Source organism: Panthera pardus, unplaced genomic scaffold (assembly GCF_024362965.1).
Source record: "Panthera pardus isolate Hobbes unplaced genomic scaffold, ASM2436296v1 HiC_scaffold_24, whole genome shotgun sequence".
NCBI classification, from domain to species: Eukaryota; Metazoa; Chordata; class Mammalia; order Carnivora; family Felidae; genus Panthera; species Panthera pardus.
The window spans coordinates 65,771,163-65,785,966 of NW_026526810.1; the positions used below are offsets into that span (position 1 = coordinate 65,771,163).

Here is a 14,804-nt window from a genome sequence, read left to right on the forward strand (position 1 = left end):
CATGAATATTGTCAAAAAAATTTAAGATTGACAATATGTCAAATGTGAGGAAAATGGGCATTTTTATATAATGGTGGGAGAGGAAATTGTTACCACACTTTTATAGACAATTTAACAGAATCTAGCAAAGTATCTAGTTAAATTTATTTATTTTTCTCATTAAACCTTTTGTTTCCTCATTAAGCTTTTTTTTTTAATCTACTGAAATTTAAATTTTTTTTTTTAACGTTTATTTATTTTTGAGACAGAGAGACACAGAGCATAAACGGGGAGGGTCAGAGAGAGGGAGACACAGAATCTGAAACAGGCTCCAGGCTCTGAGCTGTCAGCACAGAGCCTGACACAGGGCTCGAACTCACGGACCGCGAGATCATGACCTGAGCCGAAGTCGGCCGCCCAACCGACTGAGCCACCCAGGCACCCCTAATCTACTGAAATTTAAAATGGGCATGTGGGGTGCATGTGATTCTTGATTTCAGGGTTATGAGTTGTGTAGTCCCAAGAGTCCCATGTTGGGTATAGAGATTACTTAAAAAATAAAATCTCTAAAATATAAAATAAAATTGGGACTCCTGGGTGGCTGAGTCAGTTAAACGTCCGACTTCAGCTCAGACCATGATCTCATGGTCTGTGAGTTCGAGCCCTGTGTGAGACTCTGTGCTGACAGCTCAGAGCCTGGAGCCTGCCTCTGATTCTGTTTCCCTCTCTCTCTGCTCCTCCCCTGCTCACATTCTGTCTCTCTCCCTCCCTCAAAAATAATAAACATTAACAAAAAATTTTAATAAAATAAAATAAATAAAATGGGCATATACTAGGAGCCATGAATCCTAATAGTCAAAATTTATGCCAATAAATGTTAGAACCATTTATGAATCTCAGTGTCCATTGGCTATAAAAGTGACATCTAAAATTATATTATGGAAAAATATATATATTATGTAGTTTTATAGGTACTGACATGCAAAGATATTTTAAAATATCAAGTTGTGGACAGTTCATGTAACACCATTCCATTTTTGTAAAATAAAAGCTACTTGTGTGTGAATAACTATGGGTATGTCCCATAAACATAAAATATGTTTAACAATTTTTGCTGCTACAGAGTGGAATTGGCTGGTGAGACTCTCATGTTTCCCTTTATACACTTTTCTACTGGCTGAAATTTGGCAACGAGTGTGTACTTTTATGATTAAAGACAAAAAAGCTCTCCAGTCAAAGGTGATCCTAATTTTGACTTACATTCGTGTTGTTGGTTTCAGGGGTGAGCCCTTGAGGCCGGAAGCAGGTCTGCTTGCCTTGTTTTACACAAGGTCTAGCACAAATACATACCTAGGGTTGACAGAGCAGGTGGAAGCAGAGAGCACTGTGGACTGGGCTCCCTGGGCTGGCTATGTAAAGACAAATGCAAAAAAAAAAAAAAGGAAGAGGCTTAATTTTCCCTGCTGAAAATCAACCAAGAGACTTCTCCCTTCTCCCTTTTCTTAGACATTTACTTTAAAAAGACGTGTAAGTTCTTTCTCTGTCTCTTTGAAATATATAATACAAATCTTCTAAAAATCTAAATGAGCCTCTGGCCAGTTTTGTAACCCATGATGCCTTTTTTAATTTTTGACATTTATTTATTTTTGAGAGAGAGAGAGAGAGAGAGCACGAGCAGGAGAAGGCCAGAGAGAGGGAGACGGATCCGAAGCATGCTCCGCGCAGTGAGCACAGAGCGCCATGTGGGGCTCGAACCCACAAACCATGAGACCATGCCCTAAGCTGAAGTCAAGAGTCAGCCACCCAACCAACTGAGCCATCCAGGCACCCCACCCATAATGTCTTTCTTAATGACCTGGAAATCGTCTCCTTGAAGTGTAATCTTCAAGAAAGTCAGCACCCCATCTCCTTCACTCCCAAACTACCTCTTGTTATTAAAGCCAGTTAGCTAACAGATGGTCACCCCAATTACCAAGTGAATTTAGGATGAACTATGCGTGACAAATGGAGCTGTCAAGTTCTCTTGAGGACTCGTTCTTTATCTTTTTTTTTTTAATGTTTATTTATTTTTGAGACAGACAGAGCATGAGTGGGGGAGGGGCAAAGAGAGAAGGAGACACAGATTCCGAAGGAGGGTCCAGGCTCGGAGCTGTCAGCACAGAGCCTGATGCAGGGCTCGAACCCACGAACCGTGAGATCATGACCTGAACCGAAGCTAGAAGCTTAACCAACTGAGCCACCCAGGCTCCCCACTCATTCTTTATCTTGACAAAATGTGCAATTCGTTGAACCTACTGGGCTATATAAAAGGGTGGGATTTATTTCTGTCTTCACAGTCTCTTTAGAGGATTGCCTGGGATATTCATCAAGTAGCCAGGGCTCAAGGGTGTGAGAGCCCCTAACTCAGGGGATCCCAAACAGACTAGGTTCAGCCACTTGCTGCTGAAAAAATTCAAAGGCAGAGAGACCAGTGAAGGTAAAACAAGGATTTATTACCATCCAGCCAACACTGGGAAGACAGTGGATTAGCGTTTCAAAGACTATCTCCAAAGTGCCAAAAATAATTCCAGGTTTATATAAGGAAAACCTGAGGCAAAGGTGGGTGGATACTTGCAGGTGGGCAGTGAAGGTCAAATCAATCACTGTCTCAGAGTCAATCACTGGCTGTGACTTGTGGCTCAGGGCAGTCTAGTTACTTGAGAGGGTGGTTTCTGTTCCCATCAGGGGTTGCTTTGCCCTCAGGGTCTTCCACTCGAGCCAAGAGACAGGCTGAAAAGACAAACCCAACTAGAAATTTGAGGTCAAAATGGAGGCAGCAGAGGTCCTCCTTCAATCACGTTAAGGTTTCGGGACGCCTGGGTAGCTCGGTAAGTTAAGTGTCCAACTCTTGATTCTGGCTCAGGTCATGATCTCGCGGTGGTTCCTGAGGTCGGGCTCTGCTCTGACAGTGTGGAGCCTGCTTGGGATTCTCTCTCTCTCCCTCTCTCTCTCTCTGCCTCTCTCTCTCTCAAAAATAAATAAGTGAACTTAAAAAAAAAACCACATTCTGGTTTCATCCTTACTTAATAGTCAAGTCGTTTTCTTTCTCTTCTACCTTTGTGGAGAGGCTATTTGGGTTGGCAGGGGACTTGGTTTTTAATTATATTTCCCCAACAGCTGCCAAGTGATCAGATGGGCTCATACATCTTTGGAGGCCTGGGAGCTCCCCAGGCTCTGTCTGCTGCAGCCTGGAGCAGCCCTCTGGGGCTGGGAGGAGGATTCATGGAGGCCCAAGGCAAATGAGGGCAGTGGGAATACCTTAGGAAAAGGAAGTCACATCAATGAATGGAGAGCACTGCTGGGGGCCACTTGGACACACTTCTCCAATCCCCAGGCTTTCTGGGACCAGATGGCAGGCCATTTTTAAGGTTCTGTCATTTGAGGAAGGGGAAAACCTACTTCCCATTGGGTCTTAGAAGTGGAATGAATGTATAGAGTACCAGACTGGCTCAGTCGGTAGAGCAGGAGACTCTTGATCTCAAGGTAATGAGTTCAAGCCCCATGTTGGGCCTAGAGCTTACTTAAAAAAAAGAAAAGAGGGGCGCCTGGGTGGCTCGTCGGTTAAGTGTCCGACTTCGACTCAGGTCATGATCTCACAGTCTGTGGGTTCGAGCCCCGCATCGGGCTCTGTGCTGACAGCTCAGAGCCTGGAGCCTGCTTCCGATTCTGTGTCTCCCTCTCTCTCTGGCCCTCCCCTGCTCATGTTCTGTCTCTCTCTGTCACAAAAATAAATAAAAACATTAAAAAAAAATTTTTTTTAAAAAAAGAAGAAAAGAAAGAAATGGAATGAGTGCAAAAGTGAAAGTAAATATAGACTGACTGAAGCAAAGTTTTCACGCAGAAAAACCATCTCTTGGGTTGCCTGGGTGGCTCAGTCAGTTAAGCACCCAACTCTTGATCTTGGCTCCTGTCATGATCTCACCGTCTGAGGGATCAAGCCTGGCATCAGACTCTGTGCTGACAACATGGAGCCTGCTTGGGATTCTCTCTCCCTCTCTCTCTGCCCCTTCCCTACTTGTGTGCTCATGCTGTCTCTCTCTCTCTCTCTCTTTCTCAAAATAAATAAATAAATGTTAAAAAAAATAATATTAGATAAACATCTATTGGACATATCTAGTGTGAGAAACCCTAATGTAGGTTCCTGGAGAAAAAGGCCCAAGGACCCAGAAACCTGTAACACCACGTTTTCTGCCCTCAGTGGCACTTCTCTTCTTGGGGAAGACAGACTAGCACACTAAACCCACGAAGAATGAACAGGCCTAAAAGAAAGAAGGTTTTTCAGTGAGCTGAGAATGTAAGTGCTTGGCTAAAAGTTCCCAGTGGGGACTTAGAAATGTGTTGCTATTTTTAAATCCAAACCCAGAAACTTTTGGTCAGTGTTTTAAAGAGTTTCTGGAGCTAGGAAAGAAAGACAACTGACAGCTCATGAACGTCCAGATGTTTTAGGTGAAACTTTCCACAGAGGGGACATGATTCTGAGGCCCTCTCAGTGTCCTACAGGGAAGCAGAGGGCCCTACCTTCCTTCTCTCCACTAATCTGACCCCAGACACCTGTTCTGTCTCTAATCTCGTGGGCCTCAGAGCCTTAACTGCTCTGAGATGCATTGCAACAGTAAGCTGCCTCTAGTGCCAGGGGTGCCCTGGGCAGGCCCTCCCAGCCAAAGGGTCTAAATCTTGGAGCTTGAGTCCACTCAGAGGGAGCAGGCTCTTCGGTACATGCAAGGCCGCCTCAGTTTCTACAATTCCCACTCCTGGCCTGCTAACCCCCAACTAAATTCCACTTACCTGAGCTCACCTTTCATCATCTGTTACCCACAGGATATGGGTGTCAGCTTTGGGAGGATTGCCCATCAACTTAAGTTGTAAAATGTTACAGGAACTTGCAATGCTGTAAGAACAGAGACACTGAATATAGAAATGGCCAATAGCCAGACCACATACGACGGTAGAATCTGGCCCACAAACTCTGAAGCAACCAAGCAAGGAAACCAAGCTACAACCCCTGCAGCAGTCAGCCCAGAATGGTCAGCCCAGAATGGTCATAATAAACACAAAATTCTGAACAGTGGTTATCTCCGGGGTGGGAGGCAGGGCATACACTAGGGGAGGAACCCACATGAGTAATTCTCAGTTTGGGATTCAGGTAGTGGGTTCATTGGGATTCAGTATATTAGAAAGCTTTATAATTTAGACTCCAGTATGTATTTTGTTAAATAACAAATATTCAACTGAGTAGATTTTATTTTTATTTATTTACTTTTTTATCAACTGAGTAAAATTTTTTAAAACTATTTTTTGTTTATTTATTTTTGAGAAACTTTCACACATAATGGGATCTATTTTGGATCCTCCATTTTATTCCTCCAATCTACTTGCTATTTTTTAAAAACATTTTTTTAATGTTTATTTATTTTTGAGAAAGTGAGACACAGCATGAGCAGGGGAGGGGCAGAGAGAGAGAGGGAGACACGAATCTGAAGCAGATTCCAGGCTCTGAGCTGTCAGCACAGAGCCCAACGGGGGACTCAAACCCACAAGCCGTGAGATCATGACCTGAGCCAAAGTTGGCCGCTTAAGTGACTGAGCCACCCAGGCACCCCACAACTGAGTAAATTTTAAAGATCTGATTGTCTTTAATACACAATTCATGAATTTGGCAACAAGAAGGGGTCTGAGGAGATGTACAAAATGGAAGGTTTTTATAGAAGAAAGGTAGGGAAAGAAAGTTATTAGCAAAAGAAAAGGATTGTTCCAGGCAAGGCAACTTTTCCTGATAGGGGAAAAGCAAGGGGTCTTATCAATACAGATTACCTCATCTTCCTTAGAGCCATGGAGAAGACTCACAGGGCAGACTCATTGGCGCTGATGGAAAAATTCCTGAATGATAGGTTAAGACTATGTTTCTGGGGGAGGTTGAAATTGCAATTAGATTAGGTATCAAGCCCTGGTTTGAGGACTGGATCTAAATGACACACCATTTTAGGCCTGCGTGTTTAACGTGTTAAATTTATTCTCTGGCACATGTCAAAATTTATATTTAAAAAGCTAAGGGCACCTGGGTGGCTTAGTCAGTTACTGCAAATAAAGACAAAGAGAAGCTACCTCTCTACATGGGAATTTTGCTCAACCTTGCTTGCCTAGGATTCCTGGGATAAGGAATCGACCCTGTCTTCCACCATCTGCATTCTACAGAGGGGTCAGCAATACTCAGAACAACTCTCACAGAGGGGACTCGGCAATACTCACATTAGCCTAAATGAGGCAGACTGGCCAGCCCTCAGCATGTCCCGTGCACAGGGCAGCCCAGGCTTGGGCACTGTCATGCTGAGGTTTCTACTCCCACAAACAGGCTCTGCACTCTCAGTACCAAAAGGGGCAATCCTATGGGAAAGTCTCATATTTGGGTCCCGTGCTTAGACCCCACTGGGAGAAAGTGGGGCAAGTTCGGTTCAGGTAAGAGCATGCACTTTCTGAGAAGGATCCAATTGTGGGGGGTCCTTGGGGGCACAATTTACAAAGCTGTTTCTGAACTGCCATTACCTGAACCTAATGCCCCTGAAGCCCACTTAGGAAAGAAAGCAAACCCAAACATGTCTACACTAGCAAGAACTAGAGTAGGCACAAGATTAATACCACCGGACATATCTCAGAGAATCTTCCAGTGCACTGTCCTCCATCTGCCCCCTCTCCAGTGCCATTATAACAGTTGAGTCCAACTGCCACTCTATGTTACCCAATACCCTCCTCCCTAACATCCTGAAGTATTGCTATCAAAATGCCAAATCTTCAGTGATTTTCCACTCTCCAAAAGAAAAAAATCCAAGCTGCTGAGCCTGGCACTCAACAACCCCACGCCTAGTCTCTCCAAAACTTACCCCCCAACCTTAGCTCCCACCTTACACACTCCGTACACATCATTTACTTCAATCTAGCCATTATCTTCACTCTGCCCCAAACTGGTCCTGTGCCCCCATGTGTCTTACCATTGGGAAAGTGTTCATGCACCTTATTTCCAGAGCCCAGCTCTTGTCCTTCTTGCTGAAGCCTAAATTGGGTTGTCCCTCTTTAGACATACTTTTCTTGCACTTGGAATCAGGAATCCACAATGTAAAACTTGAGCGCTTTAAATATTTTTTATTTAAATATAACACATATATAGCATAGGCTCAGTGAATTACCATAAGGTGAGTACTCTCATGTAATCACCACCCAGATCAAGAGATAGAATGGGACTAGCACCCCAGATGTCCCTTTCAAGCTGCCTCCCCCATCCCAAAGGTAACCCTCCTCCTGATTTCTAACACCATGGGTTAGTTTTGCTTCTCTTTGAAATTCATATAAATTGAATAATAAAGCATGTATTATTTTGTGTTGGACATCTTTGCTCAACCTTATATTTGAGGAAATCAACCATGCTATTTGTGACTTATCTTCATTGCCATACACACACACCTGCGCACACACACACACACACACACACACACATGCACGCCCTTAGTCATCTAGCTTAAGTGGGCCTCTGTTTTTTAAATTCAAAGTATGATGACTGAGGAAACAATATCACTTTTTCAGCCAAAAGTGATTTTTTTAAATCCAAAGCAGAATTCTTACTCTACAGAAATTTATTTAACATGAATTACATTCATAAATTTATAGAGTAAGGCACAAATTATTGTTAAGGTCAATGGTTTTACAACATTATCTATATGAGGATAATCCTTCCAGAAAGTTTCAGGCTGCCACTTTATCCTGCTTAAACTCCAGCCACTCGCATGCCTGCTTTTCCTATACTTGAGCATGTTAATGGTTCTGACAACTAAGCTAACTATAATAAGTGACAAAGGCAAATATTTTCCAGACCAAAGAAACAATTCTATGATGCACTAGCAGGAGGATGCTACTTATGTTTGTTTGTTTTTTAACGCATTAGCTTCACTATATAATTGCTGTTTTATATTAGCCACCACCTCCCTCCAATTGTATGTGATCATCAAACCATAGAAGTTTGGAGATGGAAGGGTCCTAGTGTTACAAGCTCCCTCATTCTACACACAAGCCCAACACAAGTCAAGAGTCACCTAAGGTAACAAAGTATTGAAGGAATAAAAGCCAACTCTCCTGATGAGTTTATAGAAAGAAAACCAGTAAAAGTTGGGAGGTGCAGGCAAAGGATTCATGGAAGATATGAGATTTAAATTGAGCATGCTTAAATAACTTAGAGTCTTTCACTAGAAAGCAATGAGCATTGGGATGCGTGCAGAAAGAGCCAGGATCTCAGTTATATGACTCCCTGAAGGCAGATTTTATTAACGTTGGTATTCCCTAATCCTGGTAATATATCAGAGACATGAGGGACTCCATAGTGAGTGAGTAGGAGTAAGGGAGCAAGCAAGTGAATCTGAAACCATATACTCTGGGGAAGCTTATGTAGAGAAGGGAAAAAAAAAAAATGGAACCTCAGTGAGGGCCTTCAGTTAAAAGGCAGAAGAAGGTGTCACCACAGGGAACAAGAAGAGTAGTCAGAAAGCAAAGCAGCAGAAACAGAATTATGCAGGGTTAGCAAGCAGGGGAGGAAAAATCCAAGATGGTAGGAGTGTCAGCAGTTCCAATATATGAAAAGGTTATGAAGAACAAGAACCAGAGAAAAAGTCATTGAGCAATTATAAAAAAATAACCACAGCAAAATGTCTACCACTAAGCTGGACTAGCCACATATTTTGGCCAGGTAGGAGTTGGGGTTCCAGTGCAGCTGGGAAGAGCAGAGAGCATCCATCACCAGCCTGGCACCATTGGCATGCCCCCTGAGCCCATTTCTCAGAGCACCCACTTACACTAGTGCCTTGAGTTCTGCAACAAATAGAGGCAAAAAGTGCCCCCTCATATCTGTTTACATAAATCAGTGTGTATATAAATTTGAGAACTCTCCTAGGGGCGAAAAGGGACTGGAACTCTGATGCTAATTTTTTTTAATGGTTATTTTTGAGGGGGTGGGCAGAGAGAAAATCCCAAGCAGGTTTTTCACTGTCAGCACAGAGTCCCACACGGGGCTCGATCTCACAAATTGTAAGATCATGACCTGAGCCGAAATCGAGTCAGATGCTTAACCGACTGAGTCACCCAGGCCCCCCAGATGCTCATTTAGCTTCAAAGACTTCAACATCTATCAAGCACCCTCCTCCAACACAATAGACCCTAAGGTGTTGGGTAAATGCAGCAAGCATAAATAACTTCAGATTGGCTTCAGAGAAGTATTTAGAATAAATGGTAAAAACTGGGTAGCACTGTGAGAACACTCGAAAGTCTCACTTCTCACCTCTTTCCTGCAACCACCATTGACTCTACATGTCTCAGATCACCAGACTAGGTCAGGATCAGAGGGTAGAGAAGCAAAAGGCTCACACTCCATCAGCCCCGGCTTTCATAGCAAGAATAGGGACAGGGAGTCACTACAAAAGCCTCTTGAGGTGCTGATGCCACTGGCATTTGCACAGCCCAGACTGGCCTTTGACGGGCAAGTGCAGGTTTGCTTCCATTCTTTACCACTCAACAAACATTTATTGACACCGCCTATATGTCAGGCACTTTTAGCAGGCACTGAACACACATCCGAGGACAAGCCCAGTCCTTGCCCTCCAAGAGTTAATAGTCTAGAGCAGAAGGTTCATAGATGAACTTCAGGGTGTTCTGGGAAATCCCTTAAATTACATCCAAACTAGTGCATCTATATAGATTGGAAGGGGAAATGGGTAAAAGGGGAAAAGGAAATTCTCAAATGGATTTGTGACTCAAAACGGTTAAAAACCAGTGATTTGGGACCATCCATTTCCTTCATTTCTGAGCTCTTGGCAAGTACCCAAGTACTTACAGCACCTCTTCAGTGTCTCTAACCTTTTGCTGTGCTCCTGACTCCCTTCCTCACCAGCTCATGGCAGACCCCTGGCGGTAGAGGAGGGAAGTACATCTCATCATGGCCGTCGACTCGTGGTTCCCAGGGGCTCAGCCCCAGGAAGGATAGTTTTATCCAGGAGGTGACTGCTCCTGAAATTTTGGATGACTTTGGGCTCATCTGGTAGGCAGACCACTGTCTACTCCCTGATGGGCAGCATATTTTGATCTCTTTCTAAGGTACTGGCTGTTTCCTGAGACTTCTCCAGACTAAACGCACACAGACTGGGGATGGAAGAACACTCTTCTCTGTTATGAGGGGTGAAAGAGATCTCAGCGAGTGGTTTAGACAAGGAAGAGGGCAGGGGGAGTGAATGCACTGGACAGAGCATTTCTGGCCTCCTAGTCCTATTTCTGACAGAGATTAATAAAATGTCATTCTGAAATGTTCGTTATTTAAGTACATTTTTGTTAGTGTGACTCCCTCTCAAACATGAACCACCCACCCCCAGAAACACTTTAGGGCTTCAAAAAGGAAAGACAGGGGCACCTGGATGGCTCAGGCGGTTGGGCATCCGACCTAGGCCTATGTCGTGATCTCACAGTTCGTGAGCTCAAGCTCTGAGTTGGGTTCTGTGCTGCCAGCTCAGAGCCTGGAGTCTGCTTCAGATTCTGTGTCTTCCTCTCTCTGCCCCTCTCCTGCTCATGCTGTCTCTCTCTCTCTCTCTCTCTCTGTCTCTCTGTCTCTCTCTCTTTCAAAAATGAATGAACATTAAAAAAATGTTCTAAAAAGGGGGAAGGACAGATCTCCTTGGGCCGTCTCTTGGGTGATACCACCACTCTCTTCCTAGATGCTATACTATTCTGCTTATTTCTACAAGATATGAAACACATTTAAAGGGGGAAAAACGTATCAGAGTGTTCTAATGAGCTTGAACCACAATATTTTTTTTTTTTAATCTAATGACCAGAAGCTAGGGCAAGTTATTTTTAAATTACCAGTAATTTTCTAATTCAGTTGGGGACTAGACTGTGTTTGTTAGCTTGTTTGGGGAAAACACTTCAATGGCTTTATGGCAGTAAAGCTTAAATAATGTCCTCAATGGTTTAAAACCATGCTGAGCTACACTGTTCCTCATGACATTGAGATGGCTTACACTGGGGAAAGAAATCCATGTCTACAGAACAGAAGGTGTCCTTGGGCCCAGATGGGGTTTTCACTTCTCCCTGGGCTTCAGGGATCAGGATCCTGCACCCAGGAATGAATGGAGCAGAGAGAGGTATGGGGAGGGCATTACGTGGCTGAAAGTAGATTCTGTAGCAACATGGCACCAGAATGAGGGATGAGGATAGTGTAAAAGAAACATAATAAAAAACACCTGTGTAGATTTGTGGCCGGTGGACTCCAAGAATAATAATCTCCTCTTGTTGTTTGTATCTTGCTCTATTGAATCCATCCTCCCCCCACTCCACACCCCTTTTCTACACTAGAATTTCCTCCTATTATCCCAAAGCTTTCCATGAAGTTTTGGTAGGTGCTACAGCTTGTCTCTGATGTATTTGGACAGATAACAGAGGGGCCTTTGTTTGCACGTGGGTTTGGAGGCCTGGGAAAAGAGTAGCAGTTGGAGGAGGTGGTCACAGGATGGCCGGAAGACCGGCCAACTGCAGAACCAGCAGAGATTGGCAGAAAATGGGAGCATCCTCTGGGAATCATGTGGGAGGGGATCCAGTAAGCTACTGAATTTTCAGGTTGCTCATCAGGATCCAGGCTTGTGATTTTAAGCACCCAAGAGAAGGGTGGCATTTAAAGATCTGAGAAGCCAAAGAAAAAGACTTTAGAGTTAATGACTTGAGTTGCCCCATTTGTTCATAGCTAAAAACATCATGAATGTATGAGTAGTAAGACTTAAAGGAGTTCAGAGGAAGGGAAAGTTGTTCTTCCCCATGGCTGGGAAGATTGCACAAGTGAATTTAAACTAGGTCTTGAAGAGAAAGTAGTAATTGGAAAGTGGGAGGAGTGGGGAGAGAACTTCTGTTAGGTACGCTTTGAACAAGGAATGGTCCAGGGGTGCCTGGGAGGCTCAGTTGGTTGAGCGTTTGACTTCGGCTCAGGTCATGATCTCGTAGTTCGTGAGTTCAAGCCCCGTGTCAGGCTCTGTGCTGACAGCATGGAGCCTGGAGCCTGCTTCAGATTCTGTGTCTCCCTCTCTCTGCCCCTTCCCCACTCATGATCTCTCAAAAATGAATAAACGTTAAAAAAAACAATTGAACAAGGAATGGCCTTGTCTGGCTGGAAACAGGTCTATATTCTCGAGTATCCATCCTCCACATTTCTTATCACTTTAGGTCCCATTCTTGAGGCCCAGGGATGAGAACATATTAAACTGGTCTCAGTGGAGCAACCAGAGGTGCTGAGGACATCTTGAGTTAACTGGTGCTAGTTCTAAGAGAGAGACCAATCATCCCTTAGGACACGAATTAGCCTAAGTGATTTACCTTTGGTTTTCTCATGCCTCACGTCACCTTCTCAAAAGGCACCCCTATATCTTATGCCCAAAACCCTGCAAAATGCTGCAGATAGTGTTCATGTCTCCCCTTCTGGCGGCACCCCACAACTATTCTGCTCCATGCAAAGACTCCTCTGGGCAAGAGGTATGTTGTTTTCTCACTTTTATAAAAAAAAAATATTTATTCATCACCTACTCTATGTCAAGCACTGTTCTAAGCCTAGGGGATACAGCAGCATATAGGCCAGTCCCTGTTGTCATAGTTTTCCATCCAGTAGAAAGACAGACAAAAATAAATACATAAATAAAATATCAGGTAGTGCCATGAATAAAAAGTAAATAAGCAGCGGAAGGGGACAGAGAATGACAAGGAGGGATCTACTATACATAAGATAGACAGGGAAAGCCCTGTCTAAAGGGCTGACCATCTAAAGAGGTGACAGTGAGCAGATGTCACAAGGGGTGGGGCCCAAGCCCTGAGATGGATGTGAGTGGGTGTGGCTGAAGAACAAGACGGCCACCACGACTAGAGCAAGTTCAATGGGCCTGGGGAATGAAGTGACCAAGGGGCAGGCAGAGACTCCTAAGAAAGGGACAGAGGAGGAATTATCCTGCAGCTCCCAGAGCATGGTCCACACCCATGCACCATAGCCACACAATGCCCATGGTCATAACCCACCCATCCTGCCCTTGGAAACAGTTTGCCTGCCATTTTCCCCTCACTCCCTCAACCAGACTCATTAAACTTTTCCAAAGCTACTATGCTTTGCAATTGGAAGAGAAAAGGGCAAGTCTCCAGGGTTTGTTTGTTTTTTTCCCCAACTTTTAATTTAAATTCCAGCTAGTTAACATACAGTGCATTATTGCTTTCAGGAGTAGCATTCAGTGATCCATCACTTACCTACGACACCCAGTGCTCATCACAAGTGCCCTCCCTAATGCCCATCCCCCACTTAACCCATCGCCCTGCCCACCTCCCCTCTGGTAACTATCAGTTTGTTCTCTATAGTTAAGAGTCTGTTTCTTGGTTTGCCTCTCTTTTTTTTCTCTCCTTTGTTCATTTGTTTTGTTTCTTAAATTCCCCATATGAGTGAAGCCATATGGTGTTTGTCTTTTCTGACTGACTTATTTTACCCCAAGTTCTTAAAAGTGGTTTCCGCGCTCAGTGTGGGGCTTTAACTCACGACCCTGAGATCAAGAGTCACGTGCTCCACCAACTGAGCCAGCCAGGTGCTCCTACACTTCCAATTTCATTTATTTGTTTATTTATTTATTTATTTACTTACTTACTTGTTACACTTCCCAGTTTAAAATTAGAGCAATCAACAACCGAGGGACTTGAAGTGGCTGGGGCCTTGTTATCACAGTGTTGTAATGAGTCTCTGGAGAAGCCCCACAACCTCTCTCCAGAGAGGGGAAAACTTCCCTCGGTGGATCAGTACTTGGGATTCCAAGTTTCAAAATTCCATAGAAACCAGGAAACAATCCAAATACACCAGGCCTGTACTAGATGCGCACTGAGTCACCAAGTCTCCCCAAAAAGGCTTATACCAAGTCCTTGGGACACGTAGGGATGTTACTCTGGAATGTAGATGAAAGTTAATCCAGCAGATCCACCAGACTGTCTGTGCTTGACCTAAATGAATCTTATCAGCCACAGCTACACCTTTAGCTCAAGAGGAAAAGAACAGGAGGAGAGACTCTAAGTCCATTTCCATAGAATGATTCCCTTGCCCCATCACCCGCAGAACCCAACAGCAAGGGTCAGAGTCCTCTCACCTGAGAATTTGGTGTTCTGATGAGGCTAGAGAGGCAAGAAGCTCCTGAGAGTCTGGAAACCCCTCCAGTTGGGTGACCAGGAAAATCTAAGAGTAGATGCTTCTCAGCCCTGTGGGAACTTGGGGTCTGTTTAAGGTAGCCGAGTTGTTGGGAAATGAGGAGTGTCGGGCTCGTCAAAGAGGACCCAACACGGCCATGCTGAATAATAACAGTTGACACTGACTGAGCCCTGACTATGTGACATCCCAAGCACTTTATAGATGTTCTCTCTAATCCTAGGAAGTAGGTGCTGTTATTAGGATACCCAGTCCACCCAGGGGTCTGAGGCATAGTGACTAATAAGGCACTTGCTTCCAAAGTTCCACAGTGAGTTAATAGGAGAGTCGGGATTTAAATCCAGGTCAGAATCCAGAACCTGTACTCCTGGGTGTTCTGTGCATGGCACCCTGGAAACCATTCCATAGCCTGAGTGTAATCAGTATGGCTCTGAATATAGCCAGCACCAACTAATGTTTTGCATGAACGACTTTTTACTGTCAGGGCACTTTGCCTGACCAATGTCATGCAGATTGTTTCCCTTGGAAAGTCCCATGCTTCTGTGAGTGCCCGTTT

General features: G+C 44.2%; 1 long non-coding RNA gene across 2 annotated transcripts; it reads right to left on the reverse strand.

Moving 5' to 3' along the window:
• Positions 1 to 1,219: 1,219 nt before the first annotated feature.
• Positions 1,220 to 14,547, reverse strand: LOC109255656 (uncharacterized). Of its 2 annotated transcripts, none has more exons than XR_002075324.2 (3): positions 14,193 to 14,547; positions 4,804 to 4,906; positions 1,220 to 1,388 (listed from the first exon to the last, which is right to left on the reverse strand). It is a non-coding gene; the product is annotated as an uncharacterized LOC109255656 (long non-coding RNA). The 2 variants fall into 2 exon arrangements; XR_002075325.2 differs by lacking the exon at positions 1,220 to 1,388 and adding an exon at positions 2,451 to 2,748.
• Positions 14,548 to 14,804: the final 257 nt, after the last annotated feature.